General features: G+C 53.2%; 2 pseudogenes; both read left to right on the forward strand.

Annotated features, from left to right (window-relative positions):
* The first annotated feature begins 1869 nt into the window (after positions 1-1869).
* LOC144579070 (pecanex-like protein 3 pseudogene) lies at positions 1870-4307 on the forward strand (annotated as a pseudogene).
* A 2428-nt stretch (positions 4308-6735) lies between these two features.
* On the forward strand, positions 6736-7833 carry LOC144579072 (transducin-like enhancer protein 2 pseudogene; annotated as a pseudogene).
* The last annotated feature ends 1124 nt before the right edge of the window (positions 7834-8957 follow it).

An 8957-nucleotide genomic window follows, 5' to 3' on the forward strand; every position in this document is an offset into this window, starting at 1 on the left:
CAAGTGATTCTCCTGCCTCAGCCTCCCGAGTAGCTGGGATTACAGGTGCCCCCCACCATGCCCAGCTAATTTTTGTATTTTTAGTATAGAGGGGGGTCTCACCATGTTGGCCAGGCTGGTCTCAAACTCCTGATCACAGGTGATCTGCCCACCTCAGCCTCCCAAGTGCTGGGATTATAGGTGTGAACCACCGCGCCAGCCCCTACCTGTTCTCGACAGGAACCAGGGGGTCCCAGGGGCCATCCCCTGCACAGTGCCGATTCCCTGGCAGCCCCCTTCTCCCAGAACTCCACGACCACTTCCTTGGACTAGCATATTTCAGCTTCCAAATCTTTCCTATAGGCCTCGGTTGAAAGGTAGAAATGGAACCAGAGGTTTGCTGCCAAAGCAAGATTACATGGAAATATGGAAGGAAAAGCGGCTGTGGAGATCAGCATTGACTGTGCGGCACAGATGACCTTCAGATCAGATAGACAGTGGTTGGGGCAGAGGGCAGAGGGCAAAGTGCATGGTGAAAGTTAAGCTCCCCTGCCTGTTGTCTGCAATTGCATTCTCTGCAAATAAGGTCATCTGGGACCCCTGCTTTTCAAGGTTATTGTCCCTGATTATGTATTTTTTTTTTTTTTTTTAGACAGGGTCTCACTCTGTTATCCAGGCTGGAGGACAGTGGCAAGATCTCCACCCACTGCAACCTCCAAACCCAGATTTGAGCAATTCTCCTGCCTCAGCCTCCCAAGTAGCTGGGATTGCAGGCATGCACCACCACACTGGCTAATTTTGTATTTTTAGTAGAGATGGGGTGTTATCATGTTGGCCAGGCTGTTCTCTAACTCCTGACGTCAAGTGATCCGCCTGCCTCAGCCTCCCAAAGTGCTGGGATTACAGGTGTGACCCACTGTGTCTGGCCCCCGATGACATAGCCTTGACCAAAATGAAGGCGACACTCGCTTACTTCCTGGCCTGAATGTGCTCACCAACCCTCTATTTGACCTGGTGAGGACATCCCCAGCCTGACCACAATGATCCCCACTCGCATGAAAACATGTGGGCCGACTCGGGCTGGGACAGAGTCCTCTGTAGGCCTCTTCCTTTCACGGATTTATGCAAGGAAAGTAACTAAAAATGGTGTGTTTACAGTGTGTTTGTTTCCAGCATGCCATACTGATGACTCCTGACTTTTCCAGAGCAGAGGGACACCTGCCTCATGCTGAGGGACACTGGGAGGGTTTGTGTGAGGCACTGAGCCCTGGGCTTGCAGCGGGCAGCTGCTCAGAAGTTGGCCCACATCCCTGCCTCAGCACTGCCAAAGACAGCCATGCCCAGTGGCTTGGAATAGGGTTCCTGGTCTGGCAGCACCAGCCCCTCCGGACTGGGTCCAGTGAGCTGTGCTCTCCCGGGGTTCTGATGCATGTCCAAGTTTGAAAACTGCAGGCCCAACCAGAAGTAGGACCAGACGAGAGCCTCTATTCTGGGAGTGATGGTGTGAATGCATGCTTAGAAGTCGCAGGCTGACCCCTGTCCCCTCCCGCCACAGCACAGGGAGGGTGTGGGGACAGGAGGCATCCACGGCCTGAACCTGAAGCCCCCACCCCACCATGGGCTCTTGCGACGTTCACAAAGGTCTCCCCCAAGGAAGCTAAGGGAAGCCTTGGGTCTGAGGTGGGCTGAGATTCCCTAAGCAGAACAGGAAAGGGCTTTGCCTTGGCTGCAAGGTAGCTCCTGGGACCCAGCCACAGTAGGCAGAGGGTGCAGTGTGGAATCAGGCAACCAGGGTTTGAATCTCAGCTTTCAGAGCCCCACCCATAGAAAGGACATAACAACCCCATGATGAGATCATGCGAGCCCATCTGGGCCACAGTGTGTGCAGCAATGACTGCAATCGAAACCCACCCAATGTCCCATAGAAAGGCTTGCTTTTCTTTTCTTTTAAGATGGAGTCTCCCTCTGTTGCTGAGTCTGGAATGTGATGGTGAGTTCTTGGCTCACTGTATTAATATTAATTTTTTCTCAAGGCCGGATAAAAAGCCAGCCCCTCAGGTTCTGGGAACTCAACTACAACACTAAATACGTGGATCTTTCCAACACCTGCCTGGTCACACAGCTGGACCGGAGCCCTGTCGCTGATGACAATAACCTCAACTCCATTTTCTATGAGCACTTGACTCGTTCTGCAGAACACGCTTTGTGGGGACCTGGCGCTGGGCCGCTGGGGCAACTATGGCCCTGGAGACTGCTTCGTCCTGGCCTCCAACTACCTCAACCCCCTAGTACACCTCATCGAGGTTGGCAATGGCCTTGTCACCTTCCAGCTGTGTGGCCTTGAGTTCCGGGGCACTTACTGCCAGCAGTGAGAGGTGGAGGCCATCACGGAGGGTGTGGAGGAAGACGAGGGCTGTTGCTGCTGCGAGCCCGGCCACCTGCCTCGGGTCCTGTCCTTCAGTGCTGCCTTTGGGCAGTGCTGGCTGGCCTGGGAGGTGACAGCCAGCAAGTACCGTGCTGGAGGGCTACAGCATTAGTGACAACAATGCCACCTCCATGCTGCAGGTTTTCGACCTCCGCAAGATCCTCATCACCTACTACGTGAAAAGCATCATCTACTACGTGAGCCGCTCACCAAAGCTGGAGGTGTGGCTCAGCCATGAGGGTATCTCGGCAGCCCTGTGGCCTGTGCATGCGCCCGGCTATGCCGACTCAGATCCCACCTTCTCACTAAGCGTGGACGAGGACTATGACCTTCGCCTGTCTGGCCTCTCGCTGCCCTCCTGCGCGGCGCACTTCGAGTGGATCCAGTACTGCGCCTCCCGGCGCAACCAGCCTGTGGAGCAGGACTGGAACTCCCCGCTGGTCACGCTGTGTTTTGGCCTGTGTGTGCTGGGCCGACGGGCCCTAGGGACGGCGTCTCACAGCATGTCTGCAAGCCTGGAGCCCTTCCTCTACGGACTTTCGCATCACCTCCGCACGTGATGAGTGGGTCTTTGCTGACATGAACCTGCTTCACCGCGTTGTGGCACCTGGGGTTCGCATGGCCCTCAAGTTTCACCAGGACCACGTCACGTCTCCAGATGAATATGAGGAGCCGGCAGCCCTATACGATACCATTGCAGCCAAAGAGGAGCGGCTGGTCATCTCGCATGAGGGTGACCCGGCCTGGTGCAAAGCCATCCTCAGCAACAAGCCCTCCTTGCTGGCTCTGCGCCATGTCCTGGACGATGCCTCGGATGAGTACAAGATCATCATGCTCAACCCGCGCCACCTCAGCTTCCGAGTCATCAAGGTGAACCCGGAGCGCGTGCGTGGCCTGTGGGCCGGGCAGCAGCAGGAGCTGGTGTTCCTGCGCAACCGAAACCCCGAGCGTGGCAGCATCCAGAACGCCAAGCAGACGCTTCCAAACATGATTCACTCCTCCTGCGACCAGCCGTTGGGCTACCTCATCTATGCGTCACCTCTCACCACCTCACTGGCTGGCAGCCACGCCCAGCTGCGGGCGCTGTGGGGTGGCCCCATCAGCCTGGGTGCCACTGCCCGCTGGCTCCTGCGCAGCTGGAAGAGGCTTCACAAGGGCTGTGGCGCTGGCTGCAATAGTGGCGGGAACATGGTTGACTCAGACTGTAGTGGGGGCTGTGGCCTGACCTCCCTCAGCAATAACCCCCCTGTTGCACACCCCACGCCTGAGAACACAGCAGGCAGTGGTGACCAACCCCTCCCACCAGGCCCTGGCGGGGGCCTTGGCCCTCCCTGAGTGGCTCTGGTGATGGGTGCTCCCTCCTCTGCTGCAGTGGCCACCTCCCCGGCTCCCTGGACGCCCCCCCCATCACCTACCCCCACAGAGGGTCCCCGGACCTCATGGCCCCCTGGTCCTGGTCTCCTCGGTTCTGAGGGTCCTAGTGGGAAGTGGAGCCTGGGTGACCGGAAGGGCCTGCGAGGATCCGATGGGGAGCCAGCCTCAGGGGGCCCCAAAGGAGGTACCCCCAAATCTCAGGCGCCTCTAGACCTCAGCCTCAGCCTTAGTCCGGATGTCAGCACTGAGGCCTCGCCCCCCCAGAGTTCCCAGGACATACTTTGCTTGGACAGCAGTGCCCCTGAGAGTGGCACACCTACAGGCACCCCCGGGCGACTGGCCTGCCCATGCCGAGGAGCAGGAGAGCCCGGCAGCCCAGCCCCTGCTGGAACACCAGTACTGAGCCACCTGGCACCCACTGGACCTCCTGTTAGGACTCAGTAGTGGACCTGCTCTGCTGCCTCTGGCCCTCTCTGCTGGACCAGAGAATTGAGTGGCTTTGACCTCCATGTCTGAACCCTGACCTCTGGCTGCCTTGGCCAGAGAACCAAAACTGAATGACCCATACCTGTGACCTTGACCCCTGATCTCTCATCCCCAGTCCGGGGTCTTGGCTCCCCAGATGGAGGCAGGCAGCCTCCCAGCCAGGCCCTAAGAGCCAAACCATGGGCTGGTCCCACTTGGAGCCCGTGGCCAGTACCACCTCAGCCCCTGGGCCTGCACTGCCTGCAGGAGTGGCCCCCTTGGCCTGGACCTGGGGCCTGAAGTGTGAGAAGGGTGGTTTCTTGGTTTCCTTCTTTCCTTTATTTTTATTTTATTTTTTATTTTTTGTGCTTCAGAGACATCAGAATTAATAACACTATTTTTGATTTTGGAAAAAAAAACACATATTCTTGTGCATTACATATAGAAAGGAACAACCAGTATTAGCCTTTCCAAAAATATACCAAAAAGTAAAAAGCATCAATATAATGAAGAATTTACATCAACTAATGGGCAAAACAGCCAGCTAACATCAAATGGCAGTAATCCTAAATTTAAATCGACAAAATCCCCCAATCAAAAGATACAGCCAAAACCCAACGGTATGCTGCATCCATACCATTGGATGCTTGCATCCATTTCACATGCAAGGATATACAAAGACTCAAAACAAAGCGATGGAGAATGATTTGCCAACCAAATGCAGAGCAAAAATAAATAAATAAATAAAAAGGAGGAGTTGCAATTCTTGCCTCTGATAAAATAGATTTTAAAGCAACAAAGATATAATGGTAAAAGGATCAATGCAACAAGAAGAGCTAACGCTCCTAAATATATATGAACCAAGTACAGGAACACCCAGATACGTAAAACCTATAAGAGACTTAGACTCCCACACAATAATAGTGGGAGACTTCATCATCAATATTAGATATATCAATGCGACAGAAAATCAATAAGGATATCCAGGACTTGAACTCAGATCCGGAACAAGTAAACTTAATAAACATTTATAGAATTCTCCACTTCAAATACACAAATTATACACTCTTATCAGTACACATCACACCTACTCACAGGTTTAAATGAAATATTGGTTGGCCATTATTAAGCACAATTATTAGCATAAAAGAGGTTTTTAGAATTTTTAGAATAAAGCAACACTCCCATTCTCTCTCCCTCTTCCTCTTTCTTCCTCTCCTTCATTCCTTTTTTTTCTTTTTTCTTTCTTCAAAAATAAATAAATAAATAAATAAACAAATTCTTTTGACTAGGTTTTCCAAATACAAAAGTAGTTAACTTTATGTTCTGCCATCTTCAATGTATTTGTTCTAATAATCCTGGAGCTATTTTACTAAGAATTTTGGACAATGCTAGCAAGACATTCAAGTTGGAATTCCAAAAAAATAAATTAAAAAAAAAAAGAGCTCGATCAAGAGCCACAGTGTCATCATTTTATCTCTTTCTCCTCCTTCCTCCTAAACTCTGCTATCCTTAGTATTGACTTTATTGTCAAGCTTCTATGTCCCCCTGTAGGAACAGGGAGGATCCTTGGGAGCTTCACACATAGTCTTCCAGTTTAGCATGATTGCAGAGAGTGTTTGTTTCACAAGTATACCACCAGCCGGCTGTGGTGGCTCCTGCCTATAATCCCAGCACTTTGGGAGACTGAGGCGGGCAGATCACCTGAGGTCAGGAGTTTGAGACCAGCCTGACCAACATGGAGAAACCCTGTCTCTACTAAACATACAAAAATTAGCTGGGTGTGGTGGCACATGCCTATAATCCCAGCTACATAGGAGACTGAGGCAAAAGAATCACTTGAACCAGGGAGGTGGAGGTTGAAGAGAGCTGAGATCGTGCCATTGCACTCCAGCCTGGGCATCAAGGGAAAAAAAACAGGGCCAGGCGCGGTGGCTCACGCCTGTAATCCCAGCACTTTGGAAGGCTGAAGCGGGTGGATTACGAGGTCAAGAGATCAAGACCATCCTGGTCAACATGGTGAAACCCCGTCTCTACTAAAAATACAAAAATTAGCTGGGCATGGTGGTGCGCGCCTGTAGTCCCAGCTACTCGGGAGGCTAAGGCAGGAGAATTGCTTGAACCCAGAAGGCGGAGATGGCAGTGAGCCGAGATCGTGCCATTGCACTCCAGTCTGGGTAACAAGAGTGAAACTCCGTTTCAAAAAAAAAAAAAAGGCCGAGCCCCGCCCAAGCCGCGTCCGAAACCACGTCGCTGCGCACCCCGACCTTCTGCGCCGGCCTCCGCGGCTGCCCTCGCCGCACCCCGGCCCGGGGAGGGGCTCCCACGACCCCTCGCTTGGCTGGGGGCGCCAGGGACTCCCGAGTCCCCTACCCCGCGCCGTCTCGCCCTCCTCCCTCTTTCTTCGGGCAGCCTCCCCCTCCTCGCCCGCCACACTTCACCCTCCCCCACTTTTGCCGCCTCTATATCCTCAAGCTTCGGTGGCGCTGGGGGGCTTCTCCGATCGGCAGGATGTACCCCCAGGGAAGGCACCCGACCCCGCTCCAGTCCGGCCAGCCCTTCAAGTTCTCCATCTTGGAGATCTGCGACCGCATCAAAGAAGAATTCCAGTTTCTCCAGGCTCAGTACCACAGCCTCAAGCTAGAATGTGAGAAGCTGGCCAGCGAGAAGACGGAAATGCAGAGACATTAATTATGTGATGTATTGTGAGATATCTTACCGGCTCAACATTGAAATGCATAAGCAGGCGGAGATTGCAAAGCGCCTGAATGGTATCTGCGCTCAGATTATCCCCTTCCTGACCCAGAAGCATCAGCAGCAGGTGCTCCAGGCTGTAGAGCGCACCAAACAGGTCACAGTGGGGGAGCTCCATTTGGGACCTGGCAGCGCCCACTCCCCGTAGCAAGGCCGAGCTGACCTCCTCGGCCCCAGCCTGCTATGCCCTGGCTGTCAGCCCCGACGCGAAGGTTTGCTTCTCCTGCTGCAGCGATGGCAACATTGTGGTCTGGGACCTGCAGAACCAGACGATGGTCAGGCAGTTCCAGGGCCACACTGATGGCGCCAGCTGTATTGACATTTCTGATTATGGCACTCGGCTCTGGACAGGGGGCCTGGACAACACGGTGCGCTGCTGGGACCTGTGGGAGGGCCTCCTGCTGTAGCAGCACGACTTCAGCTCCCAGATTTTCTCCCTGGGCCACTGCCCTAACCAGGACTGGCTGGTGGTCGGAATGGAGAGCAGCAACGTGGAGATCCTGCATGTTCGCAAGCGGGAGAAATACCAGCTGCACCTCCACGAGAGCTGCGTCCTGTCCCTCGAGTTCCCCTCCTGTAGATAGTAGTTTGTGAGCACAGGGAATGACAACTTGCTCAACACCTGGAGGACGCCATACAGGGCCAGGATTTTCCAGTCTAAGGAATCGTCCTCCATCCTGAGCTGTGAAATATCCAGGAATAACAAATACATCGTGACAGGCTTGGGGGACAAGAAGGCCACCGCGTATGAGGTGGTCTACTGAGACCCCCCCCAACATTCCTGCACCCCAAGTCCAGACTCCTAGGGGAAGCAGCTCCAGGACTGGGAAAAAAATTTTTTTCAAGCAATTCTCATGCCTCAGCCTCCTGAGTAGCTGGGACTAGAGGTGCCCATCACCACACCTGGCTAAATTTTTTTTTTTTTTAGTAGAGACATATTTTTTTAAAAAAAGATAGAAATAAACACTTCTAGTCTTAAAGCTTGAAATACGTTTTATCTGTGTTCCTTCCTTGGGGAAGGACCCCCCCAGGCTTCTCAAGAAAAGTATCAAAAGAACTGAAACTCAGATGCCTGGCTCCTGATTTACCAGGATCCTTTCTTCCCCTCTCTAGTTCCTGTTTTTTACACATTTTGCATTTCTTTCCTGCTCTACAAACCTCCAGTTTTAGTCAGGAGATGGATTTGAGACTGAGCTCCCATGTCCTCAGCTGCAGCACCTGATCAAAGCTTCTTCCTTGGCCACACTCGTCTCATTGACTAGCTCTGTGTGCGGTGAGAAGCAGGACCCGAACAGAGCCCCTGGTGTTTCGCTAACACTATTTCCATACTCAGCCTCTCGGTGGTGGTGGTGTCATCACTTTCTCTTTCTCTCACTCTCTCTCTCTATATATATATTGAGATGGTGTCTTGCTTTGTCACCCAGGCTGGAGTTCAGTGGTGCGATCTCAGCTCACTGCAACCCCCTTCTCCTGGGTTCAAGCGATTCTCCCGCCTTAGCCTCCCAAGTAGCTGGGATTACAAGTGCCTGCTACCACACCTGGCTAATTTTTGTATATTTAGCAGAGATGGGATTTCGCTATGTTGGCCAGGCTCGTCTCTTAACTTCTGACCTCAAGCAATCCGCCCACCTTGGGCTCCCAAAGTGCTCGGATTACAGGTGTGAGCCACCATGCCCAGCTCTCAAATTCTTTAGGAAAACAGCCATAAAACCCAGAGCTCTGGACACCCCAATGGCCTGGGATGGGTGGGAAAACGTCTTGGAGGCTGTCAGGTGCTAATGGAGGAAAACAGCTCCTGTTCAGCTCTCTGAATCTCCTGGGACATGGGGTGTCCAGGGACGGGGCTGAGGGTGTGAAGGGGAAGCCTGTGGGCCCAAATGGACCCAGTGAGGGGGCATGTGTCTGCAGAGAGCATGCCCTCGGGGCATCTGGGGGCTTCTCAGAGGAGGCGCCCCAGACT

Source organism: Callithrix jacchus, chromosome 1, assembly GCF_049354715.1.
Source record: "Callithrix jacchus isolate 240 chromosome 1, calJac240_pri, whole genome shotgun sequence".
In the NCBI taxonomy this organism is placed as follows: Eukaryota; Metazoa; Chordata; class Mammalia; order Primates; family Cebidae; genus Callithrix; species Callithrix jacchus.